This window comes from Eupeodes corollae, chromosome 2 (assembly GCF_945859685.1).
Source record: "Eupeodes corollae chromosome 2, idEupCoro1.1, whole genome shotgun sequence".
NCBI classification, from domain to species: Eukaryota; Metazoa; Arthropoda; class Insecta; order Diptera; family Syrphidae; genus Eupeodes; species Eupeodes corollae.
Genome location: NC_079148.1, coordinates 43,195,285 through 43,217,068, shown reverse-complemented (window position 1 = coordinate 43,217,068; position 21,784 = coordinate 43,195,285). Strand labels below are relative to the sequence as shown.

The window sequence follows — 21,784 nt, the reverse complement described above, 5'->3', positions numbered from 1 at the left end:
AGTTATTTTCTTAAAAGAATCCAATTCAAAGGTTTTCTTACAAACCACAAAAATAACAAGACAACTTTATTAAAATTTAAAAATATTCACTTTAAACCTTTTATTTATTGTTGTTAACGATTTTTTTTAAACTTTTGGAAGTATTGACAGACTGGCACGAATTGGAAGATATCAGTCAAAGTGACATCCAATCCTTTTTTTTAATATCAGAAGTAATCCTCTTATTGAAAAACCCTGCACAAGTAGACAAACCTCTGATTTGAGACACCCTATAGTAATATACTACTAAATATATCCCATAATAATAATCTTGAAGAAATCAACAGAATTAAAAGAAAAGTCGAAGGTTTTATGAATCAATTACCACAATTGAGATTATTTGGCGTGGGAAAGACATAAGTTCCAATTATTGTCTTTTGTATTTCCCAAGTTTTATTCATTCTTACATATTCCTTACTCGAGTGCTTATGGTTCCTGAATTAAAAAAAAACAACCCTCAGAATGAAACTGTTTTTTTCTGATATGAAGGATATTTGTATCTACGAGTACACTACGTTTCTTGTGCGCGGCACACTTTCTACGTAATTCTTATACAGCCACCACATACGCTACCACCTGTTGGGATAATTCCCATTTTGGTATTTGTGCAACAATACGTTGTATGTACTCTGGGTACAGTGTACGCACATTTTATCGTACAAAAGCTCCTTAATCAGGACCACTTGTTCTCTGAATGATTGACTTTGATTATCCACCGCCGCCCTGACACTGTCACCGCCGCCATGCATGCCGTGCCGGGAGCCGCCGACAAACACACCCAGTTTGATATTATTTTATTCGACTCGAAGTTTATTTTTCTTCATTCAATCAGGTCATGGCATCGCATGGAATCTTGTTTTTTTCTGATGATATTTTCGAAGCCTACGCTCTTGACATGCGAGGTTTGTCAATTTTGCAAGGGGAAAATATACACAAGAACGAGTATATGGACAATACTAACTGTTTTGAAGACCAAACAGGATTCAAATGGAAAAAATCGTATTAATAAATATATTTTATTTATTTGCATTATTATTGTTTTGATTGGAGTAACTCAGTGAGATTTAACATAAAGAACGATTTCAATGCAACAAAAATAAAAACCCAACTCACCAGGGAGCCAACGTAGTTAGTGGTAATCGGGCTTCAATTGACTCAATTATACGAGTATTCTTTGGAAAATGAATATTTTTAGCAATTGCGAGGACAATCAATTCAGATAAATGGTCTACATGAGTAAATATCATGCAGCAAAACATTTTCTATAAAAAGAATCTTTATTTGTTTTTTTATTTTTTTGGTAGAAGAGAAAAATAAAACTTGTAGCCATTTTCAGATTAGAAAACAGAAATCAACTCTTTTATATGATGTACCGTTGAATTATGACCTCGATACAAAATTTTGTTTTTAGATACAAAATCTATTAATTTGAACGGGAGATTTTAACAATCATCCACTAGTGGTTTTGGATCTCTTCGTTTTTCTTTAATAAGGTTTTATTAGATGAACAAATATTGTGTTGGTAAATGGACTGCAGAGCAAAATGAAACAAAGTCTTTGAACTGAAGCCCATTTACCAACAAAATACAACAACCTCACTCAATTCCACTGGGCAAGTTGAACAAAAATGGCCAGCACATTTATTTATTCTTATAAGAATAATGTGTACGCCCGGTGTACCATTTTTATTTTAACGTTATATAAGATCGTGGAAAACTACCGTTTACGTCATATAGTATGTAAATTTTTCATTTCTTCAAAATAAGAGTTTTGATAAATCTGAATTCATAATCAACTTCAGTTGATTATCTTACTTAATTGATTTAACTTTAAACGTCAACAAAACAATAAATAAATTAATTGCAGTTAATTGATACCTACAAGTTAATATTAAGGGTTTGATTCTTGTTTCTTTTAATTATTAATGCTGTATTCATATTTCACACAATTTGTAAAATTATTTAGCAAGAAAATTTGAAACCATCAAAAATAATTCCGCAATCGATTAATTAACATGAGGATTAAAATAATAATTTGATGTTTATACTCTCAAATATTAAATCGCAAGTTTAAGCTTTAAATCATTGGATTTTAATTTAGTGGTTTTGGAAGTTAGAAGCACTTCTATTTGTCGCCTGTCAAAAGCTAAGATTAATATTAACGAAATAGTTCGCTAAAGCGTACAAAAATGGTGAATCTGCCACAGTTACATATCGTGCTTTAAGATAAACAATTAGTAAAATTGTGAAGAAATTTGAAGAGACTGGATTGGTTATAAAGGGTGATTTTATTAGCTAATATCTTTTTGGCAACACTGGTTTAAACAGCTGACGATCGTTTCGTGTTTTGTTTCACTGTCAAACATCTTCAGTTTGGTCTATAACTTAACCATGAATCGTCTTTAAAATGAACGACGCTTGCCAATTGTAAAATTTATTATCAAAATGTGTGCTCTGTTAAGAAAGTTTATCGCTCGTTTCTTCCATTTTATGATCAGTTTAATCGACCCACTGAAGCGGCTGTACGGGCTATTGTGGCTAAATTTCGCACCAAATTTACATTGTTAGACATTAAACCCCCAACACGCTTACGTAGAGTGAAGAAAATATCGGCCAGTGTTAATGATGACCATCAATTATCGACTTGTCGCCGTTCGCTGTTACTCTACAAAGTGGAAAATTTTGTAGAAGGATTTAGGTGTGATTCCTTTCAAAATACAGCTGGTGCAAGAATTGAAGCCAAACGACCTGCTGCAACGCAAAATTTTTGGTGAATGGGCTCTTGGAAAGTTGGCCGAAGATCAAAATTGTCGATTTTGGAATGAATATCAGCCAAAAGCATTGCAAGAGCTAATAATGCATCCAGAAAAAGTCACATTTTGGTGCGGTTTATGGTGGCATCATTGAACCGTACTTCTTCAGAGGTGAGCACTACCGTTATACTTCTTCTAGATGGTGCCACATGTCACACAGCATGCGCAAAAATGGACTTATTGAGAGAAGAAATTGTTGAACATTTTTATTTCACGTTCGGGACCGGTCAATTAGCCGCCTAGATCGTGCGATTTAACGCCTTTATACTATTTTTTGTGTTGCTATGTAAAAGCTCATGTTTATACAGACAAGACCGCTTTAATTGACGCATTGGAAGACAACATTGAAGCATTTATTCGTGAGCTAAAGGCCGAAATGTTGAAAAGATTATGCCAAAATTGGAATAAGCGGATTGATCATTTGAGGCGCAGCCAAGGTCAACATTTGCATGAAATAATATTCAAACATTAAATTATATGGAACGTATCATCGACTCAAATAAAGATTTCATGTATTTTTCTGAATTGTATGTATTTTTGTTTTTTGAAAAACTTTCTTAAAGCTTTTAAAAAATCACGATTTAGATATGGTAAGGCCTGTGTATCATCGTTTCGCTCGTACCACTAAAAATTACGCTGCTATAAGTGAAAGTGTTGCCGAAGACCTGAATGTGCCGATTCCTCGTCCTTCTCAGAAATTAGGAATGTCTTACTGCAAATTATGGTTTATTTTGCATTTGGATCTTCACCTATATCCATATTTAAAGTTCAGCTCAAACAACAACTGAAGCCAGCTGACCATTTACAATTTCCTAGATACCTCGAATGGATGGAACAACAGATGGTGGACGGCGATTTTTCGAACAAACATTTTCTTCAGCGACGAAGCACACAAAATTGTCAAATTTGGGATTCTGAGAATCCTCAAGTAATTTAAGAGCGGTCATTACAAACACAAAAAGTCACTGTTTTGTGCGATCTTATGTCAGGAAGTGTGATTGGACGTTACTTCTTCGATAACAACGATGAAAGGACTGTCACCGTCAATTCGGAGCCTTATGGTCAAAAATGATTTCGAGCATTTTGAGCCAGTAAAATTATGACTATAATTCAAAATAGTGATGATATGTGTAACATCAAAATGTCCTACAATTCCCCATTGGCGTTCATTGAAGTTCAAAGCTTAGTATACGAAGATTGCCAGATCATATTGTCAAATCTGTCAGAAATAAAATGGACGACTATGTCATTCGAAATGTATCAAACGAGTCTGTATTTTCAGTATTATAATATTTGAAAATGTAACTGCAAACAAATTCTGTTTTCAAAAAATTCTCAAAAAAAACTTAATTTTTCAATTTTATTATTTGAAAATCGTAAGAGCGTTTTTTTTTATTAATTTTGTACATATTTTATAAAATTTTAGTCAAGAAATAATTCCCTAAAACATGATGACCTTTTTCAAGATATCGAATTTCTAAACACAATTTCTTAAAAAATCAAAAATAAAAACAATGACATTTTTGATCATCAAATAATATTGAGACAATATAAAAGCTTAGTTCTTGATAAAAAAAACTCAGTTGTTATTTGAAATACCGTAATATTAGTTTAATATTTATGAAAATGATTCACTTATTCTAACAATTCGTAAAAAATATTGGCGCAAAATTTTAGACGATTTAGTACAATGTTAAATCATTTTTAGTATGATTCTAGGTTAAAAAAAGGATTTTGAAAATTTTAAACGAGTTTAGTATCGTACTATCTTCTTAACATTTTACTAAAGTTAAAATCACCAAATGGCTACTTTATCTTTTTAGTATCGTACTAAATCTGTATGACATATGTCATTTCCTCAAATGTGACAATCACTGCCACCAACCTTCACACCGAAGCCAACAGTTGTAGCATTGTAGCAGCTTCTGGGTATTGAAGATGCTTCACAGGGAATAGATCTATCGCACATATTCAATAATTTAATGCACATTTCATTTAAACTTTTTCACTAAACAGTAATTCTTTTACCTCGTTGAATAAATTTTTAATATTACTCGGTCTTAATATCCAAAATATCTTCAACGAACTTAAACTTTATCGCAAATAAACCACGGCGAGTTATGAAAACAAAATTAATGAAAAAAGAAAAAAACAAATTCAATGTTGTCACTTTGACATTTGCAAAAATATTAAGATATGTTTGTTTTGTTTGCTCCACAATCTGTCATTATTTAGATGGGTTCATGTTTTTTTTTTTCAATAAAATGGTTTTAGCATGATACTAGTTAGCAAAACAATAAAAAGTGTTTAAAATTAGCAAAAAATTAGTAGATTAATATGTATATAGTACATTATTAACTATTATCGTGCTAAGGCCTTAATAATAGGTTGTTTAAAATGTTGCGCCATTACAATTAACTTCAAAAGTTTAGTTGAAAACATTGTTACTGCAAGTGCAAGTGTTGCTGATAACTCGAATTTATCGATTTCGGAGTTCGCAACAATTGAACGTGTCCCAAAACTCTTTTTACCAATACGGGAAGGCAAGTATAGTTTTACGTTTGGTGACATTCATCAAATTATATTTACGTGAATAATTTAGGGGATTATTTAGACATATTTAAAACAAAAATTACTCAACCTAAAATCTTCGAAAAAGTGCTTGAAAAATGTGTACAAAAAAATTGTATACTAGGAATCTTTCCAAGGCAGGCGGCCCTTTAAATGATTCACATTTAATAGCAAAATTCAAACTATATATTGAAATAAAATGATAATTTTAAGTATTCAGATTTCAGTTTTACTTTCGCAATTGAAAATGAATATACCTGCACGTGCGACAATTTTGCAAGAAAACTCATTGTCAGTGTCAAACAACATATAAAATCGACATAAGTCGCTGTCCCGTATCGTGATGGTAAGTGCGTTGGACTGTCATGCAAGGGGTCTTGGGATGAATCCTGCTTGTTCCACCTTAAATTGTTGGGCCACCTAATTTATTTATTTCATTTATATGTCGCTGTCCTCAGGGCTGTTAAAAAATTGAACCAGCTTATCATTTGCCAATAAAATTATAAGACTTTGAAGAAATCTGCAAAATTTGTGTACAGACAATTTTTAATTGAAAAGAATTTGATTTTTGTCAGTTTAATGGTAGCTGAGTAATGACTTTTTAGACAATTTTTTATAGTCTGACAACTAATTAATCAAATATGTTAAAAATACGTCAGAGCAATTTGTAAGCTAGGTATAAAATAGAGTTTTCCAATGAGAAAACCAATTTTGAATATCCCTTTATTTGGGCAACTGTCATCTTTTGACATTTGGTGAGAAAATATTTCATAATCAATCACTTAAAATAATAAAGAATCACACGATCAACAATGCACTGAAATGATTAAAATTCCTTTAAAAAATGTAATATTTCTTGAAGAGGTGATCACAATTAGCCACCGAGATTTTATTATTCATAAATTTTACTGTAAGGCCACATAAGAGTTGAGGTCAATGTCAATGCTTCCCGAACAATTCAATTCGTGAATTATTGACTACATACAGCTGTTAATAGCCAAATTGATGACTCAGCTCATGATTAAGCCTGGATACCACCAAACAGAATTTGTATGTTATTCTAAGATAAAGTCAAGTCACTATGTGATATTTCTGTGGCTGAGGTACAACACACTACTCTAAGCACCGCACAAAAGAATATTTACACTTGCGCTACAAGCCAGTAATAAGTTATACTTCAAGTTTAAAATAAAGCAGTATGTTATCACTCAATGAACTATAAATCATACATCAGCTCACTTAAAAATAACAACTTTAGTTTAATAGGCCCTAAAGTTTATTTCATTAATTATAAAATTAATATATACACTTTGTATGCTTTGTATGTGAAAACAAAAAAACTGGAACTCAAATTACGAGATTTTTGAGCCCTCCGGTAGGTAGATAAATATTGATAACAGTTTTATAGTTCTTGTTTGAAAACCATATTTCAATTTAATGATGGCAATGACCCACATCTATTTAAAAAATAAGTATAGTTCAAGATATCTAAAAATTATATAAACAAAAATTAACTATACGAAAACTCTGTGGAAATGCAAATAAAAAAATGAGAAACTAGTTATTAACTTAATTATGGATTGTTAACAATTTTGTATAGCATGATAAAATGAAATTTTAAAAAATGTAACTTTACTGACGTCTTTTTCTTTTGATAATATTTACGAGGAAAAACATTACACCTGATTACCTTTTATCACTACACATTTTAGAAACTTTTTGATATAGAAAGTTTTAAAGAAAAATGTCATATCTTAGGGAAAAGCCAAAATTACATTAACCTAAAAAACTAGCTAGTAGTTAATAATTGTTCCTTAGTTTTAAAAGTGTCAAAATTGCAATTTGAGAGTTAAAAATTTGCAATCGTGAACGCACCCTTAAATCAATGTTCAAACTGTCAAATGCTTAATAAAGCTACATTTGTATTCATCATAGTAAAGTTTTACAGTTGTCTTACCGATATTTGTGCAGATTTTTTTTTCAAAACAGCAATTCGCATGATCATTACCAAAACCGGGTTTTCGGCAAAATGTTTTCGAAAACCCGAAAATCGTTTATAACGAACATTTACACGTTTTCATTTGACACTAAAATTTGTTTAACACAGGCTGTCAAATTTTGTATTGATCCAAAATTTATGAGTAAAAAGTTTTGTTCTTCTCAAATTATTTATGAAAATAAAATTAATTCAAATTGATTTTGAACATAAAAAAGAAAGTTGAACAAAATATGAAATAGACACAAAAGTATTGGACAATTTTTGAAGTGCAAATGTTCTCCTAAGGATGTGTTTTTGCCGTCGACACCCTTAAGTCCATAATACTTTCTTGTGCTGTGATAGAGCAGCATATCAGGGCAGACAAGACCGTAAAATTAGCTCGTCTTGAAAAAGAGTTTCAACTGAAGTTCTGGGGACGAGTGGATTGGGCCCACGACATGAACCAACAAGAACTACAAGCTCGCTTGACTGCAGCTATCCTCTTTGTTCACTTCAACCGGTCTCGAAAATATATCATAGAATCAACAACAAACAAAACTGTTACAATAAAATTAATTTTATTTAAAACATTTTCTTCTTCTTTCACAACAAATTCAATCCAAAATACTGAGCTTGCTTCTGTTGGCCAAATGTGCCTTCAGAATGGCCTTATATTATGGCCGTCAGAGCAACTTATAGGCGGGGTTGAGAAGATTCTGAACGATTTCGTGTAGGTCCTTATGGCCGTAGCAGAAAAAGTCAATTGCTAGTTCCAGATTCGTACCAAATTTACACTCATCCAGAGCGACCACTGAAGCTGTTATGATGGGCTGCAATTTCTCCATGACTATCTATTTGGCTTCTTTCTTTGAGGACTTGCCTGGCTTGTCCAAAGCACTGAGGATCTTCTTGATGTTGGCAGGCTGTTTATCAATAGGCGATAGCCCACTGTTGTGGTTTTATTCACTGAAACAACGATTCTCACATTGTGGAATGATTTGGCCCAAATTTTCCTATCCCGCTGCGACTTAGCCTCTACCGCAGAAATATTGTTTCATACTAATTCTCCTCCAGAAATGAACTTCTTGCCTTTCTCATATCTCGCAAACCCTTGTGATATAACGGATATAAAGATTTACTCAAAGTAGTAAGCGAAAGCGTCGAATATATTTGTGGCGACGAGTTCGAAGACGCATCTCTTGGAAACGTTTTTACGAACTATAAGCAAGTCTTCCTCGTCCTTGAGGACGTCAAGCAAGTAACCATAGTGAATTCCGGTTCCTCGATTAACAAAGAGCGTTTAAAACTCTGGAGAATCATAAATTATTCTCGACACTGGCAAAAGTTTCCTCAATTTATTCTGTTGCCACACTGCTCCCCCAAAGTTTCTTTCAAAATGAAATATTTGATTTTACAGCAGCCATCAGCTGTTTGTTTTACATTATTTCGAGCGCTTAATGTTTCGACAGGTTTGTTTGTTTAGTTCAACTTTTAATTGCTACTAGTTTTCGAGAGATTTAATATAAAACTTATGGTTTACCAAAAATGTACGGGAAAACTTGAGTTGTCGATGTAGGTTTTCGGCGAAAATCGATAATTTGGCGAAAAACGGGTTTTGGATTTGCCTACTACCTTTCAAACACTTCTGACATAAGACTTTCACTTTTAAAACACCCCTCAGTTTACTCTTGACTTCGGTTTCTGACGTACTGTAAAGTATAGAGATTCGTTTATGAGCCACACATAAAGAATGTGGAAAACTTTACCCAACTTTGTTTTATCTTTTATTTGCATGTTGGCACAACGTCTGGCAACCCTGCCTTTAGAACCACACAACCAAAAAATAAAAATTACAATACTGTGATAAGTGATTGTTGTTTTTTTTTATTTCGTTTGATATTGTCAATTTGTCAACACTTTTATGGAAAATCCCATATTCCCATAATCTCCTACAAAGTAACCCCATAAATAGCAACGAAAGCTCGCATTTCCAGCAGGGTATAGTGATTTATGCTAATGAGATTTCATATTCCATAAACCAACCTACTGGATGTCGGGTAATGTTATTTTTTTTTATTCACTATATCTTTTATATAAACAAGAAAAAACTAAATTTATATTCAACCCCACAATAAAACTATATTATAATATCTCAATTATTGTGATATGGTGACTCTGACTATGACAAATAGAAGCCCTATTCAGATTATATTATTTTTTTTTAGTTTGTTTTTGTTTTGTTAGCAAAGTTTATTATGGCTGATTGTTTTATAAAAATAGATTTGCCTTGATATCTCGTATTTGATGGGAGTATTTTTCCGCAAACATAACCTACACTACAAATATAATCGCAAATAATTTTATTTTTTGTTTAGCCATGACCTACGTCATCTTATTTTTTTTTTGTTTATAGCACATTCTAAATTCGACGACATTATTACGATAACGAAGCCCCAAATTTCGTGTATTTTGTTTGTAGGTTCATACAAATTTTTAAGTCATATATTGACAACAAATCAGGTACCTACAAAGAGTGAGCATGTAAACTACTATTTTAACACACTCCTGATTACTTGATTAGGTACAAATCATAATATCTGGCAGCTGTCAGCTGTCAAGTATGAATCCCAAATTCAGTCAAATTTTAAAGTTTGACAAAAAACTAAATTATTATAAATTAAATAATATATAGACGCTTTTTCTTTTTTAGTTTAGAATAAAGCCTGAGTTGTTAAACGTTATTGACCTTCGAACGTTTTGAACTTCAAAGTTGCATTTCTTTCATCGAGTTGAATGCTGATAACAAGCATCCGAATCTTCACCCTCCTTTTCTTCAATAAATAAATTAAACGCTTTATGATTATAATTCGATCTACAATTCTCAGTTTTCAATTTAATTCTTGTTTATTTAAAAGAAAATGACAATTAAGTTGACAAGTGTCAAATAGTGACAGATAAGTGTTTAGTTGTGTTTTGTGCACTCAGAACACACTTGGTTTAAAGGATGTTCCGAGCATGCTCGATATGTTTGGACTCTGCTCAGAACTCTTTTCTTAGCTAAAAAAACGCGTAAAAGGTATGAGACACAAATGTCAAATGTATTCCAAATTTTCGTAATGAAATTTTGAGGAAAAAAATACAGTGGACTTTATTATGCCGAAACAGAAAAAACTGTTAATTTGGAAAAGTGGTACTATAAATTATTCACTATTGTTGTTATAAGTTTTAACAGTTTAAAGGCGTTTTTGAAGCGTTTATTGTTCTATTTTTAGGGATGGAGTTGTTTTTGCTTGTCAAGTGTCAAAAGATGACAGTTTTAAAAGTGAAAGCTACCTAAAAAGCTGGACGACTCAGGGTTGTTATAAACGCACAAACGCCAAAAACATTTAATTAAGCCCTTTATGTCAAATTATGTGTAATGTGTTATTTTAGTTTTCTTAAATCTCCTCTGCATTATGATGACGTCAAAAGCTTTTTCCTTTTTTTTAACACCTCCTAATTTAATAATACTTTGTAAATATTGCAGATATTTTTCTTACGAATCGAATTAAGGGTGGTAAGGGAAGCAATTTCTACTAGGTGTCCATGTACTTTATTTATATTATAATTCATACAAAAATAATGGGCGTAGAAGAACGAGTCCCTATTCTAATCTATAATTCTTTATAATATGTTTAAACTACTGGAACAGGTTTTATTTGAATCGATTTATGTATTTGATGATTACGACGAGGACTAAATGTCAAAGTAGTTTGTTAATAGATATGTCATAAGTTTAAATTCAATTATAGTTTATATTGAATGTTATATCTTTAATTCTTAAGCTACGATTATTTTATTTTAGACCTAAAATGTCTTTATATTAAATTTGTGTATACACATTTTTTGTTTTTTTTTTTTTTTTGTATTTTAAAGCTTTCAACCAATTATTTGACTATGGACAACTTCTTTAAAATACCCTTGCTCTACATCATCGAATAATCCAATTATTTATTCAATAAATGCAATTATAATGTGCATAATGGGTTATATTTGTTTTAGTATAAGAGAATTTAAAGCTGAGAAATTAATTTGATATGCCTACGCAACATATTTGAAATTGAACGTCCAAAAGACGAAGTTTATTGCGTGATTTGAGTGAATAGAGTAGGCACATAGAACATGACTTCTTCTGGCTCTTAACTTGTACATATTTAGATAAAGAATGTCAATGTTACGCGTGCCATTAAAAATGCGTACTATTTAAATTAGTATTGTTTATACTTTTAAAAACGCAGAAATAGTAAAAAAGTTTGTGATTAACGGTCACGCAAAAAAATATAGCTGTGTACGTTAATTGGTAAATTTTAACAGCAGATATTGACTCATAGCATTATCTGTATTTAAAAAACAAGTCTGGTGATGATTTTCTGTATTTTATTTGGTTTTTAGTCAATTAAAAAATCATGCTTCTAAATATTATATAAGAATTAACTCTAACACAAAATAGGTGTTTTTTTAGACATGTGGCTTTTAAGAAGAAATAAAACATATACAATTAAATGTTATGGCGAAGAATTTAGCTTTTTTATAAAGATGAGGGTTTCTGTTATGTTTTAAAAATTGGGAAATACCAGATTTTCGACCCATTTTTGCAGGAATTGGGATCGTAAGTCAGGAATATCGCACCAAATATTCGCTTTAAAAGTGTCAATAGTCCGCACTTGTCTGAGTAAACAAACTATTTTACATACATAGCTCCCCAAAAAATAGCTCAGCCCTACTAAATCGGATGATCTTGGAAGCCCAAGATCACAAGCCCACCACTCAAAAAATGAGCTCTCTAAATTTCTTTTAATAAATAAATTGTTTGGTTCCTTAGCTGTATGTCATGTAGCACAGATCATGGCTTTACTGCTTTCCCCGCTGACTGTAACATTATGGCCGAATTAATTTTTGAAGTAATATGGAACAATAATTCCCTCTGCCTATAAATTAAACCAAAAATGAGCTTCATCCCTGAACAAAATTTTCTTGTGATATTCGAGATCGGTTGGCATCTCGTTTTGGGCGCATTCACCGAACGTGCAACAATGGTCGTTTGGCTTCAATTCTAGCATGATTTGGATTTTGTAAGCCGGTAGTTGAGTTGGGGTTTTTAAAATGGCCCAGCCCCAATTATTACACGCGATGGCGGATGAACTTATTCGGGGCTTATTCGATTCTCTGCTCTACAGCAGGAATATCGTCTTCGGTGCGTACTAAACATTGTTCATTCACTTTGATTTGATAAACAAATTGAGAAAAAATCAACTGACAGCTGTCAAAAAGATCAACTCGGAAAAAAGTGTTGCTAAATTGGAAACAACACGTCAAACAAAAACACCCGTTATAAGGCGGCGTCCACATTTAACTCCTTTAAAGCGAGTGATTTTAAAACCTCGTCATTTAAGATAAACTTGAAATAAGGGTAGACTTATTTAAATGAGTAAGTTATACACAAAATGATCAGACATCAAAATGAGTCGCCTCTTAAAAGAGTCCAATGTGAACAACGTCCTAGGTTTGAGTTTGTCTTTGAGTTGATACTGTTAACAGACCATCATTTTGCAATCTAGTTTTCAAAAAATCTTTCCAAAATTAAGAAAATGTATTTCAAATTGTTCTAATTTTTTGTCAATTGCTGTTTAGTATTTATGGGTAATTCAGTTAGTTATGATATTTTTATAATATTAATATTTATTTTTATATTTAAATTAAAATAAATTAATTTGTTAATCCAAATCTATTTTCCTCTTTATTTGACAAAGGATTAATCACGTTTTCATTATTAATTAAACATTAAATCTTAAAGCCCACCCCTCACGAGTGGTTTAATATTAAGTGTTTTTATTCGTACGTACGTGTCAATCGATGCCTTCCCGGAAGAATGTATTAAGCGACATTTTTTTCGAAAATGATTAGTAGTAGTATACAATAAATTAAGCGCCACATTTTGGCCTGAGTTTCACTTTCCTATCATGTATACTAAAGAAACTAGAGAAAAAATAAAATTGTAGCCATGTTTTTTCACTGGAATAATGTTGCTCCCTGAAATTTGTTTTATCCGCCAGTAAAATTATGCTAAGCGACATTTTTGAAAATCTTATTGTCTTAAGTAGTATTCACATGAGCGCGACCAACGAACGACGAATGAATTACAAAATGTGAGTTTATATACGTTTGAAGACATATTTCCACACAAATTCTTAACAAAACGATAGCAATATAGTTTCTATTTGATTTATGATACATACTTTTACTTTTCAATATAATATATAAAGAAATTTAAGAAAACAAATTTATTCGTCGCGAAAAAATTATAGTTGATACGAACTGTCAAACTTTATTCGCGTTCCACATAATCCACACTCGCAACGAATAAAATAATCGCGCGTACTTCTTCGTTCTTATTTTGGTTTCGGTGGTGAATGTTGTTTGGCTGTGGCTTCATTCGCGACGAATTAAAAACTCTCATGTGAAAGAAACGTCAAAATCGACGAATATTCGTTCATTCGTTGGTCGTTGGTCGTGCTCATGTGAATAGTACTTTAAGCAACCAAAGTTCCACAAAAAAATGTTTGTCAGATGTTGCATAGTTCAACCGATATTGTCGCTTAGAACATGTTCCTACCGGAAAGCTCTTCCATTTGTTGTCGCTTGATACATTTTCTACCCATTACATTTGTCTTGAAAAATTTTAAGATTTTCCGTTAGGTTTATAATGCAACTACAATTCTGCACTTCATTCTACTATTCTTTTGTGTTTTCCATTCGCTTTAACAATTTCATCTAGTAGTCAGTTAAATACGTTACTTTTTAATTATGAATCTAGTAGCCTGTTTCAATCTTCTTCGAAAATTGGATCATTCATTTTCTCATTGTTAATGTTGAAGTTGTAGTTGCCGCATTGTTTGAAGTTATTACAGAAGCGAAGGAAATGTAAGTTTCAGAATTTATCTTAAGATTTTTTGTTTTTATTGTTACGTTTCTTTTAGAAAATAAATTTGTTGTAGAAGAAAGTTTTTGTTTTTAAAATGAGTGGAAATAATCCAAGTACATCCTCTGGTTTGAAAAAAATGAATATGCCTGTTTCAAGAGGCAAACTTATGCTGGAATTGGTAGAGAAAAAGAAATCGAATGAACAATGTGACGGAGTTAAAGTAAGTCGATTAACGTATTAGAGTGGTATTTTAAGCTAATTTTTATTTCTAAGGTAACGCATTTGGAAACCATTCAACCCACTGTGTTTAGTTCGCCAACGCTATCCGCATCAGGATCAGAAATAGATCCCTTTGAAACTGATGGAAATTCTTCTTGGCACTATAATTCCATGGACGATTCAAGTGATAGCAAAATGGGAACCCATCCCCCAAAAAGAAGACATATTATAATGAGGGAAAGGTGGATGCGAGATCTAAAAAGGCAGTCAAGCCAAACAAATCTTTGCAAGCAAATCCGTACAAAAGCTGCCAAAATAAGTGTGGAACAAAGTTCACTAATTCGCAAAGTCAAGACATTTTCAATTTGTATTGGAAGCTGCCGTATGTCCAGCGAATAGATTGGATTTTGTCTTCTGTTGAACAAGTTTCCATCAAAAGACGACGAACCAAAAATGCCGAAAAGAAAACAGAAACGAGAAAATCTTTCATCAATTTTGAAGTGAAAAAAGAACAGGTTTGTATGCAGCTCTTACTTAAGACCCTAGATATTTCGAGCCGGGTTGTGTCGTACGCTCTTGAACAAAAAATGCATTAAATACATCAGCTACGGATAAAAGATGTAAAACTCTTCCAGCAAATGCTACTTCAGAAGAACTTAAAGCAGCTGTTTGCAGTTTTATAGAAAGCTTGCCAAAAGTCCCATCAAACTATTGCCAATACTCGACCAATCGCACTTATCTGCCAACAGAATACTTTAGCCTATCCAATTTATACAGGAGCTCTAAATCAAAACAAGTGGAAAAAGGTAAAAATGTTGTTTCCGAAAAAATATTCAAAAGGAAGGACCCTATAATATTGGCATCCACGTTCCGAAAAAAGACAAGTGCACCTTTTGTGAAGCACATAAATCCCTCGTGTTGGAGGACAAAGAGAAAGTTCTTGTTTTGAAGCACTCCCAACAAAAGGAAAACAGCCAAACATTATTTATGGATGATCAGGAAAAGGCCAAGTGTGCTAGTTTTGATCTTCAGAAAGTCTTAAACGTTCCACATACGCAAAGTATGCTCTTTTACTATTCAAGAAAGTACTCATTTTATAACGAGACTATCTATGAAAGTGGAACTCAAAACGGCTATGCTTTTCTTTGGGGTAAGATTGATTGAATGCGGGGAGCAAATGAAATGTGTTCAATTATCTTTTTAAGTACTTAAGTATTGTTGATGCCAGAGAAACTGTGACTTCCATTGCCCTGCATTGCGATAGCTGTCCTAGCAAAAACAAAAATCGTCAGATTATCACAATGATTTTTTTGTTTCTTCAAAAGAAAACTAATAACATAAATCAAATCTCTCTCACCTTTCTTTTGCCAGGGCATACTTATATGCCTGTTGACTCTGTTCACGCCACCATAGAGCGTTTCGTCAAAAAAAGAACAGTTTGGTCGCCGAAGGAATGGATAACCATGATTGCCAATTCGAGGATAAATCCAAGGCCTTACGAGGTTATAAAACTAACTATAGATGATTTTCGCGACTGGAAGAAAGAAGCTTTGAAATATTTTCCAACGCAGGGAGTTAACAACATTTTTTTGTTCTCTAAGTCATCCTGTGACATCAAGTATTCAATATTTAATATTTCCGGAGACATGGAACCACCTTCATACACGTTGGATTTGTGTAGATCTCGAAATCAAGTTAAATGTCTTGAAAATTTTGATGAGCCTTATATTTTATACACCGCAAAACTGCCAATATCGGTACCAAAGGAAAAGGACTTAGAAACTTTACTCAAGAAGTTTATCCCCGAACGGTATATCCAGGAATACCGAGAAATCATTGACATTGTTGGTGAGAGGGAAGATGTTTTACCAGAGACTGATGAAGAAGACGACTTATCAGAAAATCAACTGAATCAGTGATCTGTAAATTTTCATATCTGAAAAGTTAATTATTTTTATTTATTTTAAAGTTGAACTGTTTTCTTTTTTATTTTCTGAAGTATAATGTTATATTTAATGATTATTTTAACTTTGTTGATAATAAAAACTCAATAAAGCAAATGAACTAAACGACAATATTTCTTGGAATCCTGTAATATTACCTACCATCCATTGATCTAAACGCCATTTAGCCACTGTATCAAACGACAATCTGTAGACCATGAAAATGATCTAAGCGACAAAAACTTTTTATCTGACCGAAATTTCGTCCATGTAATGGTACACAAAAAATGTGGCCTAAATCTCAATCAAAATTATGCTTATCACTTTAAAATACACAAATAATTGCCTACACAGGAGGTTTTTTTCGTCTCCTGTAAAATTCTTAAAATGTCGCAATACATTCTTCCGGGAAAGCATCGATATAGTATCACAAAAACTTCTTCACAAAAAACAGACAATTAATAATATATAACATTTTGCAATAAAAGGTTTTATTTTAAATATCCCACTATTTTGGGAATATGTCACTTTTGAAGATGTCGCCACTTAAGACTTGACAAGTAAAAACTTCGTCATTATTTAGAATCACACGACGCAGGCTTCAACGATGCATTGAAATTGTTGTGTTTAGTGGAAATTTTGCAGTCACAGTGTTATTTTCTTGTTTGCAGAAGTGATCACAATTGCCCAAAATCTTTTGATTTAAAAATTTTATACTTTTTTCTTTGGTTTCAAAATTATACTTTTTTTTAATATTAATAAATATAATATGATCCGCAAGACAAAAAAAGAACAGAAAAGGGACATTGAACTTAAAACATTAAAAAACTAAATTTTGTATTGAATGAAAAAAATCAATTTTCGTAAGAAAGAGAATGCAACTAAGTTGCGTATTAGATACTTTGACATTAAGCTTATAAGCCACATAAATAAATAATTGCATTGAACAAAAATGAACATAGCAAATTTTAGTTTCCTAATAAGCTGCACCATAAACGACAACAGGATCCATAAATAGCGTTTATTTGCATAGTTTATGAAAAGGTAGATGAATGTATTCACACAACATTGAAATTAATTGAACTTTTATATTTTGTATCCCAAATAAACATAATTATTTTTAATTATGCATTTCATGAAAATAATTAATATTCATAGTTTTCATGAAATATTTACATAAAGTAGACACACCCATTAAAAAATCACCAGTGTAGTTGGACCTTAAAGCAGTTTTAAATTGTGTGTGATTCTTAAAAAAAGACACATAAGTTTGGTCTGGATGACAATTTGATCCTTGTCATTTGATGGTCTTACATTCTTTGGACAAAATTGTATGAAAATAGCCCAATGACAAATTGTTGCAAATCATGCAAATAGTCTTCAAAATATTGTCTAGATGATTTTTTTCATGTGAATTACGTCTATTGTTTAAAAGCAATCTAGAAAAAAAAATAATTAGGGGTCCTCATTGTAAATAATTAATGAGCCATTTAACCTTTTAAAATATTTTCACTTAACGTAGGTAACTACACTTCATTTATTACAAGCTAAACAAAATAATAATAACAAGATTATCTATTCAAACCAATTGGATATATGTACCTACCTGCATAATCTATACCTACACAAAAAAGGTAAGAATCATCAAAAAAAAAAGAAAATAATTCTGATGATTCGTGACCCTACCTAACCCAATTCGTATCCGTATGCCACAAGAAAGTTAAAGACAGGTCAGTTACGTGCGAGTGACATAATGTGCTACACTACTAACTGCCTGGCCTGCCTACCGAACCAACCTACATCAACACACACAAAAATAAAGCTCAACCTGAAATTGTCTTTTTGACAAGAACTCTAATCCAAAAAAAATAAAGTCAAAGAAACACAAACAAAATGACAGCCACTGTACACACCCCAAATCAATATTTAAAAAACAAAAACAAAATAACAACGACATTTTAAAAATTTTAAAACATTAGAATACAGCACAACGACAACAGCTAAATCTATAACACCACTGCTACACTGGGTTTGCATTCACTTCACTTTAAACAATGTGTAAACGAACAAACATCACAAACACCGCTGCTTAACTTTCCGTAAGTTAGAAAGAGAAAAACCCATTAGTCACTCATTATCCATAATCTATTAGTATATCTATCTCTATACAACTAATAAACTACAACTACAACTTACCCACTAACCTTGACAGTTTGGTGTTTTTGTTGTTTTTGTTTTTGTTTTATTTAACTTTTGCCCTTGTTTTTGTTGCTGGAATTGGTGAGCAAAACTTTTTTTTTATTTTTTCGGCGTCTGCTTTTACCGCTCTAGCTTTAAGCCGCAGTAAGTAAGGCTATTGGCTTGGCACTTGCTTCACCAGAACAGAGCCAGAGCTACAGATCACATATCACAACACTGGTTAGGTACTGGATGTCTGGCTTGAAACAGAATCGGGTGCTTGCACTATGGCGCATTACACTACGATTACACTACGACTTAATTAAATAGCTTCGTTAATTTTTATTATTTATTATTATCATCGAATAAAAACATTATTTCAAAATTATATAAGAACAAGAACAGAGAACCAGAGACAGAATAAAAGACAGAAACAGAAACAGAGAGACACTAAGCACATAGGGAACAACTTATTTCACTTGACACACTACTTATTTACCCACCTAGGTATTCAAAACAGAACAGATTATATCCGTGGTAGCTATTTAATAATTTTGTTGTTGGAAAATAATGCGGCAACTTAACTCGAGAAGGTACGTAGTACAACAAGACGACAAAAAACAACCAAAAGAAAGTTTGACGTTTTGATAGTTTTCTACAACAACTGTCTAGATTTTTCGTTGAGTAGGCAGGTATGTATATTCTTATTGACACTACTTGTCAGTGTCAATAATATAGAGGAGGCAGAAAATAATACCTAAAATTTAATGCGTTCCAACGTACCTAGTAGTTTAACGTTATCTACTATCTGTCACTATTTCGCAGCCCCTTTCGCCGCAGTTCCCAGGGTCGTTTTAATAATTGTTGACATTTGTTTTTGCTTCAAGGCCATCACATTGTAAATTTTATAATCTTTGGAGTTGGAACAGCGACCGTACACATCGTACACACCGCACAAACTCAACTCGAACCGACAAAATTTGTATTTCACTCAACTGCGGACGCGTCGTTATTCTAATTCTAATTAAATGGCTGTCATTATAATTAAGTGAGAGCAAATCTATCGTAAACGTAATAATCACAATCAATTCACAGGGATCATAACTTCATGAGTTATGTACAAAGTTAGAAATAAATTCTACCGGACATGAACTTCTTATGTTTTGTTTTTTTCTTTTAGGTAGGTAGGTACATAGATAGAATCGGAGTTTGTCATGAAAAATAAAAACACAAAAACTGAAGGTCGTCACTGTTAGGGCACAGACAAGAGAATAGTTACGAGAATTAAAAAGTATATAAATTCATGAAGAACTTTAGAGACAATAAAAATAACTTCGTCATCGTTGTCTACGAGCACTTTTTTCTTTTTTTATGAAAATCTTTGCTGTGTTTTTCTATTTGTTTTTGCACTTTCTCAGTTCCACAAATAAAATCTATAAATTTTAATTGATTCTTTAATATTTTTCATGTTGATTTTAATTGTTTTGGTTTTTTTATTTCGTATTTATTTTTGTTTTTAGTTATAAATAGCAATTGTGTGTGAGGCTTGACTGCACGTAAGTGTAAGTAGGTATAGTAAGTTTTTTTTCCTAAGAAAATCACTATGGTTATTATTGTATTCATTTAATAAAAAGTTTTGATTTTTGACAGCAATGAATGAACTAACTCTGATGCCATTTTGGGGATATTTTCGCCGCAATGTCAAGTGTCATTTTTTCTTGTTCGTGTAGTAATATTTTTGATTGAAGGTTTTTGTTGAGAGAAGTTGATGTAGGTTCTTATTATGTGGCTGAGAGAGATAAGTAGATTTTAGAGCGGCGAATTAGTTTTCGTATGAGGGCGAATTAGGTGTGACATCTGTGAGCAGATAGAAGAACTAAGCATGAGAATTTATGAAAGGAACTGTTTGCTTTGACAATCGCTATAGGACTTTTTTTTCGAATGCGGTTTTTCATTGTTATTTAAAATTGTATAACAAGCAATAATCAATTTTTTTATGAAGAATGGAACACGATTGAAGTTATAAATAGTGTCATTTTCATCCACTATGAAAAAAAGTATTTTTTTACTTAAGGGCAAGTATCGATACAAGACTTCTGTCTTCGTCTCAACATGCCTACTGTAAAGGTAAATCGGTGGAAACAGCGTTCCACACTTAAGTACGCACCGTCGAATATTCCCTTCATCATAAAGAGTTCACCATGGTTGCTTTCCTTGACATCGAAGGTGCCTTTAAGAACGTGGACACATCGGTAATCACATCTGCACTAACATCTCTAAATGTAGAGAGTTCGTTTCGGGAATTAATTCATTTACTAGCAAAATAATTAACTCAAAACTGGGCAACTCTTCTAGTAGACGATTCGTTAGTAGAGGGACACCGCAAGGTAGTGTTCTATCCCCTCTGGAACCCAGTGGTGAATGAAATCCTAACTAGTGTGGATGCGAAGGGTTTTAGAGTGATAACCTATGCGGACGACGTTGCTATAGCGGTTTCAGGAAAGCATCTTAACATCCTAAAAGAAGTCTTACAAAATGCCTTGGACAGACTAATACTTAAGGCTGATTGGTGTGGACTGGGTGTTAAACCACACAAAACTGATCTGGTCTTATTTTCGAGGAGATACAAAATTCCATTTGTCAACCTTCCCTATATGAAAGGAATCCAATTAAAATGCTCAGACGAGGCTAAATACCTGGGACTTGTCTTAGATAAAAAACTAAATTGGAAACGCAATGTACAGGAAAGAGTCAAAAAAGCTACTGTAGCTCTCTTTTTTTGCAAAAAAGCTATTGGTAATAATAATAAATGCGAATCACGCATTGGCTATACACATCTGTAATCAGACTGATTTTAACGTACGTTGTGGCAGTATGGTGGACTGCTTTAGAAAAATGTATAAACAGGGATAAGCTAAATAAAGTCCAACGTTCAGCTTGCCTATGTATAAGCGGATCACTTTGCTCGACCCCGTCTAGGGCACTGGACACCTTGCTCTACCTTACACCTCTTGACATATTTAGCAAACAAATAGCCATAGAGACATTCCAATGTAACTGTAAGGCAGATTAACTCGCCAGGA

General features: G+C 32.5%; 1 protein-coding gene across 4 annotated transcripts in view; it reads right to left on the bottom strand.

The window, feature by feature from the left end:
- The window catches only part of LOC129947736 (neuronal PAS domain-containing protein 2-like), a 179,299-nt gene extending 158,914 nt beyond the window's left edge, over positions 1-20,385 (bottom strand). The window contains exon 1 of one of the 4 annotated variants that reach the window (XM_056058407.1): positions 18,720-20,385. The gene's annotated coding sequence lies outside the window, so the exon portion shown is untranslated. The remainder of the gene's footprint in view (positions 1-18,719) is intronic. The other 3 variants (XM_056058408.1, XM_056058409.1, XM_056058410.1) reach the window with 3 other exon arrangements.
- Positions 20,386-21,784: the final 1,399 nt, after the last annotated feature.